Raw genomic sequence first — 9,998 nt, forward strand, 5'->3', positions numbered from 1 at the left:
ACGAGTAAAGGGCCCTGTATCCAGTTTTCGCCGGCCAAAAACTCGGACGAGCTAGCAGAGCCCGTATCCCCACCCCGTAAAACAGAATATTCTGTTTTACGGGGTGGGGATACGGGCTCTGCTAGCTCGTCCGAGTTTTTGGCCCCTCATAACAGGGTTTTAGACAGCAATTTGCACAACAATTTCAGATCAAACATAGCACATCCAAAATATGTGATGCATAATTCATAGTTTTAACATCACAACACGATCATAGGCAATGTTCAAGCCACGGAATTCCCAAATCTGATCAACCATCAACGGATCCATCACCACCGGCGCCACCGCTCGCCGGAGACGCACCTTGATCACGAGCTTGACGGGCAGCCTTCTTCCTCGCAATGATGTCCGCCTTGGTCTCCTTCCACCACGCCAGCTGATCCTCGTCCATGCCGTCGGTGCGCATCATCATGATTTCCCTCTCCTCGGCCAAGAGCTCCTTCATGGCCTTGGCTTCTTTGGCTGCGATCATCTTTATGTCAAGCTCCTTCCTTGCTTGCACCTTGGCAAGCTTCACCACACTCTTCTTGTCGGTGATGAGGAGCTTGGTCTCCAACGTCTTCATTGTCAATGCCTCCTTGGACTTCATGAGTTGATCCAACTTCTCCCGGAAGCTAGCTGCTTCTTGTTCTACCTTGACCCTCTCCTTGGCCTTCTTGTTGCCCTCGGGCTTGCCGGTGTTTCTCCCACTCATGTCCTCCGCTTCATCATCCATGGTGAGAAGTGCCTCCTTCTTGCACTTTGGCTCGTTGTCCCTCAACTTCCACTTAGGAAGATGTTGAAGGATGTCAAAGCAATGTTGGAATTGAAAGTCCTTGTTCTTAGAGCCGGCCATTTCCTTGTACCTTTGTTTAGCGTACGTGGGCTGCTCAACAATAGTATGAGGATATGTTTCCACATCATGAACACATAATATGGATAGCTTGCATCATCAACACAAGGAAAACTTACATAGTCCCCCGGCACGCATCCACTAGGGGGGTTGTCGGCCACTTGATCCATGGCAGCACTCCAACGAGAACAAGCCGGCTTGATGATGTTCCATCGGCCTTCAAGTGAGTGGTAGGATCTGTCCGCCATGCTCTTCGTGCGAGGCTTCAGCTGGTGGTACAGATCCTCAATGCGCTGCCAGTAGCGCTTGCCGCCTTGGTCCACTCCGGTGCACGCATCCATCCCCACCTTGCTCCAAGCTCGGACCAAGATGGTGTCTTCGATCTCGCTGTAGTTCGCCGTGCGTGGCTTCGGCGTCGACGAAGAACCGGCGGCAGCCGGATCAACCTCAACCACCTCCTCCTCGTCACCCTCATCCTCCTCCTCCTCATCAATCTCTTCGACGTTGCACTCGGCATCGAATGCATCCATACCGGCGTCCAAATTCACCGCGGATTCGTTGAGCATGTCCATGTAGGATGTTGTGGACTCAACATCGAACACCTTGTCTACGTCAATGGTGGATGGCGGCGGCGCGAGCGGCGCACTGGACGGAACGGAGGGAGGAGAGGGCGTGGCCTTGGAGGACGGTGGAGGCGCGAGGCCGATGCGGTTGATGGCCTTTGTCCGCACCTTGGCCGGCGCGACGCCCCTCGGCCCGGCCGCCTTGGTCTTCAGCCTGGCCCCCTTCTTGGCAGCCGGCGGGGCTTGGGCCGGAGAAGCTGCGGCCGGCGCTGCTGCGGCCGCCGGCGCAGGTGATTCGAAGAATACCTTGGGAATCCTCTTCCTCTTCGACGGGATGGTGGCGGAGATCATGGCCGACACCGCCCCGGCGTTCGGCGCAACTCCGACGGCGACATCGACCACCGCGGGCGGAGGAGATGCATCGCCGGCGGCAGGCGGCTCTTGCGCACGGTCCATGGAAGCGGGATCCGGCCGGGAAGGGCGCGGGGGAGGAGATCGGTCGGCGGCGGCGGCGGTTGGCTTCAGCGAAATGCTTCGCGCGCTGTGGAGTGGGCGATGCTGGTATCACCCACTATCCCCGCTCCCACCCCGCACAAGTAGGGGGCGACGACCCGCCCCGTAGTCCAAAACAGCAAAAATCGATGCGGGGGCCGTTTTTACGGGGCGTGCTAGACGGCCGGGTAGACGCGAAACCCTCAAATCGGCGGTTATTATACGGGTTTGCCCCTTTTACGGGGTCTGTTAGACCTGCTCTAACAAAGTTAATTCCCATTCCCTCCTCCTTATTACCTCCAACCAAACGCGATGTGAGACCCTGGAGTTCTCGTTCAACAACTTGATGGTGCTGATTGTCTCCTCGCTATGTTTCCGCAACTTCGAGACATCCTACTTTCTCCATGACGATGACATCGCACTTGGACCACACATCCGCCCCAGGAGGAATAGCCAGCCGTCGCCTCCGAGATGCGCCACCGATAGCGAGTTGATCCAGAGTCCGAGCCGGGATTTGATGCCTCGCAGAAATCCCGCGAGCAACCGCTAGCAGTCTACCGCCACCGTTCGCCGCCGAAGCAGAGTGCACGAGGACCGCGGAACTTGACGAGAGATCCCAACCGTCTGTCCCCGATTCGCCACCAGAGCTCGCAGAACTGGAAGGGGAACAAAAACTTCGTGTGGATCTAAGGCTCTAATACCATATGTGAGGCACCACTCCCAGATTCACAAAAACAATCTCTCAATATCTGGACACAATTCGCACAACGTCTCGCTGGCTGACAAGCGCGCGATTGTAAAGGGAGGAAGAGATACAAGGGATGAACCCTACAGTAATCTAGATTGTTCAACGACGCCGTGTCCTCCGTGCCTTACACCTAAGTAGCAAGACTGGTCACTCCTGGAGGTGGGCCGACCTAGGTTTTGGGCTTCAGCCCTAGATGGGCCTCCCTGATCCGCTGGCGCTCGTCAGTTCTTCTCTTGGTCTTGAACTCTTGATCGTTTCAGTCGGCAGAGGTAACATGACACATCATGCACACCAGTCGGCTATCAGTGAAGCGGAATGCATCGACGAAGATCCCCCGTGCATTGCTGAAGCGGACCAAGACGTTCTCCTGGAATGCAGCTACAGCAACGTGATATAAACCCTTGATCACTGACGCCTACCGTGCCTAACTAGCAAAGTGTTGTTTGGTTTGTGTGTGGACTGGCGTATTTTGCTATGCATTCATCTATCTACTCTGCTGCGCACGTAGTACTGAAGTGCTGAAGCAGATGCAAAGAGTCAGTCACTTAAATAGGCCAGATCCCATGTGGGCCATGTCACGTATAAACAGTACATTCTCCATTATGCCCCTAAATAAAAGTACATTCTCCATATAACTACTATATTAAAGGTGAACAACTTCCTTTTTTCTTAGAATTTTGAGCTTCTTTCAAATTTACTGTGGTGGGATGGCTTGATTTCTGCATGGGTTTCTTGTGTACAGTTTGGGGTTGTGTAGCATTTTGGGGAAATTTTAATTACCTGTGCTGCTGGCCTGCCGTTCCCAGACTTCAGTAGTGGGCTGCCTTGGTATTTCTCCAGTGTGATCGTTGCTATGACCTTGCTGGATGGTGGTGGGCCTTTCTGGAGAATTTTTGTCGGTCGGTTCGTGCCTCACCGCTTTCAGCCAATATTTTCTCCCCTCCACGTTAAAAAAAATCTCTCCTCCTCCCCATCCTTCCCGAGGTCGCCGCAGCGGAGCCTCCACCAACTGTCACGCCGTCGGCGCACCCGTTTTTCCGGCGGGGACATAGGCGCCCGCGACGGCACGCTCGCCATCCTCGCCGGCGGGGACGAGGCCGTGGTGGCCTGCCTCGCGCCGCTCTTCTCGCATCTCGGCAGGCCTATATGGGCCCTCCCGGCAGCGGCCAGAGCAGCAAGATTGCCAACCAGATGGTCGTCGCCGGCCCGGTGGTCGGCCTCGGCGAGTCTCTGTGCGGCAGTTCCTAGGCACGATCTCCAAGGGCGTGGCGGGGTCGCGCAGCCGCGACTTCGTGTTAGAGGTGCCGTGCGGTACATCATCAAGAACCTCTGCATGGCGCTGGAGATCGGGGACAGCCAAGAGGAGGTCAATGTGCGCCGTGAGGAGCACCTCCGATGGAGCCTGGCCGCCTCCATGTGTTCCATGTGGGAATTTCTTTCCGCCCCCTTTCTATTTCAACTCATATCCATGGAGAAGTCACAGGAATCCCAATCCCCTCAAGAATCTAATCCTCCAAACTGAATCCAAGGTATTTTCCCTTTAGTTTGCTCTTTAAGGTAGAGTTCACAAAGGATTGGATCGAGTTTTATATCTGCAGCTGCTGTGATCCTCTGTTTTGTGTACTGAAACCATGCTTATGATGTCACTGCATTTTTTTAGGTGTTGTGGCCGATTGAAGGCACCAATGTCACATCTGCTGGTATGTACGAGATGCATTTGCTTTTAGTAAACCAACACAATTAGCTCCTTTTAGCATTGCACTTCAACATCTCTAGAAGGGTTGGTAGTGCAGGTCTGAAATTACTATTTGCAAGTACAACTGATTTTTGCAGTATCTACATCTATCCCAATTGGCTTCTTATTATTCTTTCTGTCTGTCATCTTCTCCGTTCCACTTTCAGCCTGTTTCACTTTCACACTTTCAGCTGGCAAAGAAGATGACGCTGAGGTGTTGTTTCTGGTTCATTAGATTTCTTCATCTGTGTAGTTTTATATTGTGCATCCTAGCTAGGCACAAGTACTCTAAAAGGTTTGAAATATGATACTTTCCCCTGCAAACTTTTGTGTTGGCTTTTCATGTTGATGCCAACAAATGATATTTAGGAACCATTTTATTCCTTGTGTAATGAAAGTGATTTAGAGGAGAAAAATGCCAGGGATGCATTCTCACAGAAAGCACTGAATCGGCAGAAGTTGGTGAGTTCTTATTGTTTGTCTTCTATACTATATACCACTGGCTTTCAGTATTGAGCGTTTTTTTCATGTGGTCTGTTCCAGAATGGTAGAAACTGAAACTCTCAACTACATGGTGAAGCCAATAAGGGAATCCAGCTCAAGAGCGAGGCACATAAATCTGAGAAAAGAGGCAAGAACCGATTTTGTGTGTTCTTAGCTCACATGCAAGAGGTATCAGATCCTGAATCTTGAAAGAACTGGCACAAGTTTTTATTTTTAGATGCTGAAATTGTCCATCACTTTGGTCTAACAAGATTATTATAATGTTCGGATGCAGATTGTGCTCCTGGAAAGCCACCTCGACGATCGACACGCTGGATGAAGCATTGGGTTGTAATCCTGCTCCAGATACTCTATAGAAAGAGAGCCACTCCTCAAGGTGACATTTTGTACATGAACAAGAATACATGAATAGTATATATATTCATTAGACGAAACTGAAGTTTTTTCAGCCCACTGATCAGCTGAACCACTTGACACTACACATGAAACTATTTCAACAAGGTCCTACATTGCTATCTTCACGCGGTGCTGCTGCTTTTTCTTGCACGCGTTGTGTGGCAGCTACTCTCTCTTTTGTGTATGTACTGCAGCATATAACTGCAGATGGTGTTCCCTCCTTCTAGCATATGTGTTGTTGTTTGTTCCTCTCTCACACACATGGATGGTGTTGCAGCTCCTCTCTCCCTGATGTACATAAATTTGTGCATGCAAAACTGTTCGATCATATGTCTATGAAGCCTAAAAAAGATTTATAAATACTTATTGTTTCCATCTTTCTCCATTTAGTTTGACACAAACTCTAAAAAAAAGGTCTTCTCGGTTGATTATTGGTAGGAAGGGTTTGAAGCAAAACAATGGACATGTAATGTTTAGGTCTTTTATAGCGCATGCTCCACTTTTGTGTTGTTTGCAAAAGTGATAATAAGATCCCATCAATGATTGACTTTGCGCTCTCTTTTTTACAATACTTGCAACTGCTGTTTGGGGCTTTGGGGAGTTGGTGGAGATTAAATATTTTCTTATCTACTCTAATGTTCAGGTGAAATTTAATGTGGATAGTTTTTTTTGTTCATGCCAGCGTTTTTCACGCCGTAGCACCTTGGACAGAGAAGTAGTTGTTTTTTTTTTGGTTCCCTGGAGATCTTATTTTTGTGTAAATTGAATTAGTTCGATTGAATTTCCACCATATTTTTTTTTGTCATGATAACGACAATGTTTGCTAGACATCTTTCTGCATGTTTACAGACACATGACAAATTTATAGGGTGAAGTTCTGCAATTATAGGAATTTTCTAGCAGAGAGATTCATGAGCCGTGCGGCATTTATCTTGGTGCTTATGTACTGATGTTTGAAGTTTACTTATGGAAGAATTGGAAAGAGAAATACAATACTGCATTTTTCAAAGGAATGATCATGTAGGTATCTATAGCAATGAATTAAGGGAATCTGTTTTTGTATTTTATTCATCAGAAGTGGGAGTCAGTTATGATGATAACATAAATCAATTCCCAAGTCCTAGCTATTCCTTCTCTAGGAATTTGAGAAGCTTTCTACATATTGGTGGTGAAATCCAGGCTGCTAGATTTCATCTGGGACATGGAATAGCTCCCAAAGGAAGTTGCCGGAATAGAGGAGGAGATTTAATTTTGAGGTATAGGTTCTGTTCATTTAATTCAAACTTTGCACACAGACTTGAAATCTTGCTTGCTACCATTTTTGTCAGTGCCCGCATCAAGCCAAAGACATATTAGTCTTCATCATTTCGTTTGAGAGAACAAAGTACTTACCATATCAACTAGATCTTGATTTGCAGCAGATTCCCATCGCCAGGCATGCCAAAAGAATGAAGTTTCAATTTATTCATACTGGTTCATTATTTAGGTCGTGCAGATCTATTGTTAGGACACCACACGCTTGACCAACTTATCTGGATTGCTTCCAGCCTGTACCATGTTTAATATCACCAATGTAACATTGTATTTCAATTCAGTTATACGCGCCTGTACTATGTTTAGTATCACCAATGTATCATCGTATTTCAATTCAATTCTACGTGTGTATGGTGCTGCACCCAATGGATATGCTCATTTGTGATGAAAATACATCGATTATATGTCCTGTCGCGTCTACTTTTTTTTTCCTTTGATTGTTATTGTTCATGGACAGACCTAATCATATGATTTATGGACCAGGGGATGGCATTTCATTGCAGTGTCAGAAATAGTGTTCCTCAGGTGCTAACGTTCTACAGCGTGGTGTTAGGCTCTGGATCAAGCCGGAGAATGTAAATGCTGTGTTGTCGTTGAAGTTTGAAGGAGTACGCCGTAAGTTTGAGCTCAAGTTTTGTTCTGTAGAAATCAACAGCCAGTCGCTTTCGGAGCTACCATCTTTCTCAAGCCTCAAGGAAGCTGTACTCCCAGGTCTGTGCTCTAAATCTACATTGGCCTTAGCTTATTGTGAGAGAGAACGGAACTGTGTTTAATCAACTGAAGACAGAACTCAAAGTGCAATGATTTTCTCTCTCTAATTGAAAAGGACAAAATCGAAGCTAGCTAGACTAACTGATAGCAGTAGTAGCACATACGAAAAATCGTTTTCAGTGACCCAAGAAAGAAGAACGTACCAATTACTCGATTAGTTGCATATCGGATTTGATGTGCTCCTGGGTACTCAAGGTCCGCCGGAAGTACTTTTCACCGACCGGTTTCCTTCCTTCTCTCGGTGGCGCCTCCATCTTGCCCCTTCGTAATACGCCTGTTCGCACCGCCGCTGCCGGTGCTAAGGGCCGAGTGGCAGGACCTGAACCACCACCACGGCACCACGCCCCGACGTAGGAGATGGCTCCAGCCGCCTGCATCAGCCAACGCCAATCGCCGCCGTAGGAAAGGACTCCACCTTGAACCAACACGACGCCCTGGTGCAGGAGACGGCTCCGCCGCCCACACCAGCCACCGCCAACCGCCGCCATAGGAGAGGACTCCGCTTGCGTCTGCTCCCGTTAGCACAACTGATGTCGGCTGAATTACCGCCATGGCGCGGTGCAGGAAAGGGCTCCGGCCAGCCACATTAGCCACCGCAGACCACCTCCCCGGGAGACGACTCTGCTCGCTTCCGCGTCTGCTCCCGCGACTGCCCCTGATATCAGAGCTCCGGTGTTCTCCCTTTCCTCTTTCTTCTTTTCATCGTTTCACTGAGATACTCCGGTGTACTTTTAACCGTGTTACAAAACGAACAACCTGCAGAAATAGAGACATTGCTTTTTTTTTTAGGAAAATAAAGACATTGCTCAAATGGGAAAAAATTGTGCAGGCATAAGTAACCATGCAGACCGTCAGTCCTGCCTTTTACTCAAACCAATTGCCAAAGAGACCCAGTATTGCCTTTACTATCTCCATTTACAAACATTTACCACCACCAAATATTACCGTCAACCGGCCACCAGATGGTGCGGCGTGCCGCCGCGCCGATCATTGCTAGTATATATATATATAGAAACATGAAAACTGCGTCCAAGGACACTCTCACATGCTTGCTACCTGCATGCGAAGCAAGGCGGATGAGAATGCCAAAACCAAAAGGGATCTCCAGTGTGTCAATGGCGGGCCACACACTCCCACGGGCGATACGGCTCATCATGAGTATTGTTAACACAGTGACCGTTTAGTTGCTTATCATCCTTTCGAAAGTCAATACTGCATTTGGTTGAACAATAGATGTTTTGTAATGTGCCGTCGACGGCGGAGTCGTTTGTAGTCTTCTCGACCAGTTGTTTCCCAAGGAGAGGTAATCCCGATGAGTGAATCCATCATGTGTTGCCGATTTGAATTGGCCCGCTGCAGATGCCCTTAGGTGCACCAGATCCTAACGTTATGGGTGCCAGAGATAGGATCCGCCTCCGGATCTGAAGGAGCGGGGTAAGAGGCGTCATCAGGTGTATCATCCTCAGGTTTGGTGCCTGTGTGGTCTTCTTTTGTGCTCATTTCAGCTCCATTCTCCTCCATTTAAACACCCTTTTCAACGGGATTTTCTACACTAGCTTTATTTTCCACAGCATGATCATGAAGAGGAGTAACAACAGGTATTGTAGGAAAAGTCATATGGTCATCAATTTGTGCATCCCCATTGTGTGTTGATGTTGGAGACAAATGTGAAGGGAGAAGTAATATTTCTTGGTTAAGACGGGCACCAACGTTTGCATAAACATAGGGAAAAGGGAAGAAATTTTCATAAAAACAACGTCTATAGAAACATAGACGCGGCCAGTTTTAGTCTCAAGACATTTAACTCCGACGTCAGGGATAACATTCCAATCTCCACTATTCGGTCACAATCCGACCACCACGTGAAACCCAAGCCACGTTGCATGATCACGATTAGCAGAATGACTTGCCCATCGATGCAAGGCATGAATGAAATTGAGCCGTTCTGCAAGAAGCCTCCAGTGCGCCAAGATTTGACCGGAGCATCTGAGACGATTGGAAAATTTTAATACTTTTTTTACGATGACTTTTCTGAACACAGTCGTGGTTAGACAGGCGTGTTACAATTTCACATACACGCATGGTGCCCATTCGGACGCCAAAAGTTTTCTCATGGCATAAGCTTATAATACACCTTATTGTTGTTCCTTCTACAATCTCTTTTCAACAATTGTTGTTTATATCGATGACGGGGGGTTTTCATCAAGAATATTTGTTTCTCTCGTTCGTAATTTTTTTCCCTCTTCTAATTTTGTTATCCCGTTTCTTCCCATCATGTAGATCTTGCAATGTGTGCTATGGAGCGGCATGTCCCTTCTTCACGTCTTCGGGCCGACCGATGCCTGACATTCAAATGCGAGCAACCGCTGGACACGGATTGGACGTACCAAGGTTGGAACCAATGCTTGTCCTGACTCCTAAGAGCCCCCGACCCCAGCTATGCCGAGACAACTAGCATAACTGCAACGGCATTTGGGCGTACGATCTTTATCGAAAAAAAATTTGGGCGTACGATGGCGCCGGCCAGGGTTGAGCGGACGACTCGACACCGCCATCTGGTCGATGGCGTCGGCGTGCCAAATGCAGCGGCGGGTGATAACACGT

General features: G+C 48.3%; 1 long non-coding RNA gene across 1 annotated transcript; it reads left to right on the forward strand.

Annotated features, from left to right (window-relative positions):
- Positions 1-4,597: 4,597 nt before the first annotated feature.
- LOC127304692 (uncharacterized) lies at positions 4,598-6,566 on the forward strand. Its single transcript, XR_007853498.2, has 4 exons — positions 4,598-4,871; positions 4,953-5,081; positions 5,188-5,289; positions 6,449-6,566. It is a non-coding gene; the product is annotated as an uncharacterized lncRNA (long non-coding RNA).
- Positions 6,567-9,998: the final 3,432 nt, after the last annotated feature.

The sequence above is a fragment of the Lolium perenne genome, chromosome 5 (genome assembly GCF_019359855.2).
Source record: "Lolium perenne isolate Kyuss_39 chromosome 5, Kyuss_2.0, whole genome shotgun sequence".
Lineage (NCBI taxonomy): Eukaryota > Viridiplantae > Streptophyta > Magnoliopsida > Poales > Poaceae > Lolium > Lolium perenne.